Raw genomic sequence first — 2,921 nt, 5'->3', positions numbered from 1 at the left:
CTTTGAGCTGTAATGTCTTTTTAAAATTGCTTTTACTATATTTAGTTTGGGTATGTGCATTTCATGATCCATGTGTGGTGGTCAAGGGCCCACTGGGAGTCCATTCTCTCAGTTTATTAGGCTTAAGGGTAAACACCTTTTCCTACCAAACTATCTTGTTGGTCCTGGGCTATAATCTCTTTGCATCTATCTGTCTGTCTGTCTGTCTGTCTGTCTGTCTGTGTGCATGCGCGCCTGATGCCTGCAGAGACCAGAAGAGAGAATCAGATCCTCTGGAGAATTGGAGTTACAGTTGTGAGCTGCCTTGTAGGTGCTGGGAATCAAACCCTGGTCCTCTGGAAGAGCAGCCAGTGGTCTTAACCACTGAGTCATCTCTTTAGCCTCAAGGCAAATTCTTAACTGACCCTTCAAAATCAAAAAAGATTATATACTTCCAACATATGTCAAAGAATGCACATTCCTATTCCAAAAGAGAGGAGTGGGGCATAGCCAGGAAAGATTGTACCAAAGCAAGACCAAAACCTACATTACAAACACCAAATCCTTCAGCTCCCTGTCCATGATGAAAACTTCAGTTTCAAAGGTTTCAGTAGCTCCAGTTTGGCCGTCTGCAACAGCTCTCCGGCCTGCTCCACTTCCTGTATGCAGCTTTTTGTCTGATGTCCATCGCTTTGGCATTTCCACCATCTTGGGGTCTCCAGTGCAACCCAGGCTTCACTAACAGTTGTGCTGTGTAATAAATAGCCTTGCCACACTTAAACTCTGCCACACACACCAGTACCACATGAATGATACTGCCAGGTGTGCCCAACTCAGGTTGGCCTCTGGCCCCTTGGAGCACAGCTGTGGCAGCTTCTGTGTGGAAGCTGGGAAACTCGAGGCAGTTGTTTTCTAGGAGCAGAAAACCACGTTGTTCCTCCTCTGACACTTGGAGGCTGAGCAGGGAGTGGTCTTGTGGGTGCAGAGCAGGAGGTGGCACAGCCTCTCAGCACGTGACAGGACTGCAGCATAAAGTTGCTCAGGCTGTTCCTCTCTAAGTGGCACAGCCTTTATTTTTTTCTGCCCTAGTAGGTCTGTAGACCTGCATGAGAGTAACCATTGATAACCATACCATAGACTCGGTGTTACACTGTCTTAAAGTCTTCTCTGCTGCCAGGCAGTGGTGGCACACACCTTTAATCCCAGCACTTGCGAGGCAGAGGCAGGTGGAGCTTGTGAGTTTGAGGCCAGCCTGGGCTACAGAGCGAGTTCCAGGACAGTAGGGCTGTTGCATAGAAAAACCCTGTCTTGGGGAAGGAAAAAAAAAATTTTTTTTTCTCTGCCAAAGAAATGTGTTATTTTTGAAAATTCAGCCTCAGGTAAATTCTCAGGACACGGATAGAATGCAGGCAGATTCTTTGCCAAACTATCACATGAATGGCCCCAGGCCTGTTTCTGGTTAGAGTCCTCATCCCCCCCAGAACGCTCACAAGCCAGGCCTCTGCTGTCTACATTTCTCTTGAGTATTATCCTCCAAGTTCCCACCAGAATGGGTTCCCACCAGAATGGCCCATTAAGCTCTGCTTCTAGCTTTAAGCAGTTTTTTCCTGCCCAGAGTCCAGACTCTCACAAAACAGTCTCAAAGGCATAAACGGCATGTGGTCAGATTGATTAGAGCAACGCTCCTGCTGGATTACACAGTTTTCTGTTGTTGAGGAAAAAGCAAGGAAGAAAGGGTTGGTTTTGGCTTCCAGATTTAGGGATGGTCTGTCCTGGCAAGAAAGGGAAGAGCGGGCAGCTGACCAATGACGTTTAGCCACACAGGAAACACAAGAGGCCATTGCAAGACCACGCTCTCAAAGCCTGCACTCAGTGTGTACTTCCTCTAGCAAATGTCTGTCCCCTAAAGGTCCCTGAGCTTTCCCAGACAGCACCACATGCGTGAACCTAGGGGGACATTTCTCATTTAAACCACAGTGACTTGTGGAACTTAACCAGAAAGTAAGCCTGCCTGCCTTCCTCCCTCCCTCCCTCTTTTTTTCTCTCTTTCTCTTTCTTCCTTCTCCCTTTCTCTTCCTCCCCCTTCCTTCCTCCCCTCCTTCCCTCCCTCCCTTCCTTTCTTCCTTCCCCTTCCTCCCTCCATCTGCAAACTTATTTATTGGTTTTTAGAGACAGGGTTTCTCTGTAGCCCTGGCTGTCCTAGAACTCTGTAGATCAGGCTGGCCTCAAACTCAGATCCACTTGCGCCCCCCCCCCCTCAGTGCTGGGATTCAGTTGAATTTTTTGGAGACATTTTCCAAGATGAGGTTCCCTCCTTTTAGATAGCTAGTTTGTGGCAGGTTGACAAACTAGCCCACACACTAGCTGTGAGGCCAGTTCGTTCCAGTATAGACAGACCTAGGCATTGTCCACAAGCAACAAAGGAGCTGCTGTCTTGCTCTGAAGAAATTAAACTTGAAGGAATGCTTCACTGCTTGGGTGAGCTATGGCATCAGGAAAGTAGTTATTCGTTGATAGGGGTAGAATAGAATAGTACTTAGCCCTACCCTCTTCCTACTAAACAGCCCTGAATATTTTGTAGAGGAAAATGGGACTCAAGGCTTTCAACTTGAATGTAAATGAACCAAGGTTTGGGGGGGAAAAAAAGTCAAGGAAATGTAGCTGGAGTTTTCCTGCCTTGCCCAGTCAGGACAAATCTTGGTCACCCGCCAGTTCCACAGCCGCTCAGACCCAACCAAGTAAACACAGAGACTTATATTGCTTACAAACTGTATGACCGTGGCAGGCTTCTTGCTAACTGTTCTTATAGCTTAAATCAATCCATTCCATAAATCTATACCTTGCCACGTGGCTCGTGGCTTACTGGCATCTTCACATTCTGCTTGTCCTGGCGGCGGCTGGCAGTAACTCCTGCCTTCCTGTTCTTTCTTTTCTCCTCTCTG

Source organism: Peromyscus leucopus, chromosome 20, assembly GCF_004664715.2.
Source record: "Peromyscus leucopus breed LL Stock chromosome 20, UCI_PerLeu_2.1, whole genome shotgun sequence".
NCBI lineage: Eukaryota > Metazoa > Chordata > Mammalia > Rodentia > Cricetidae > Peromyscus > Peromyscus leucopus.
This window is presented reverse-complemented; position numbering follows the sequence as displayed.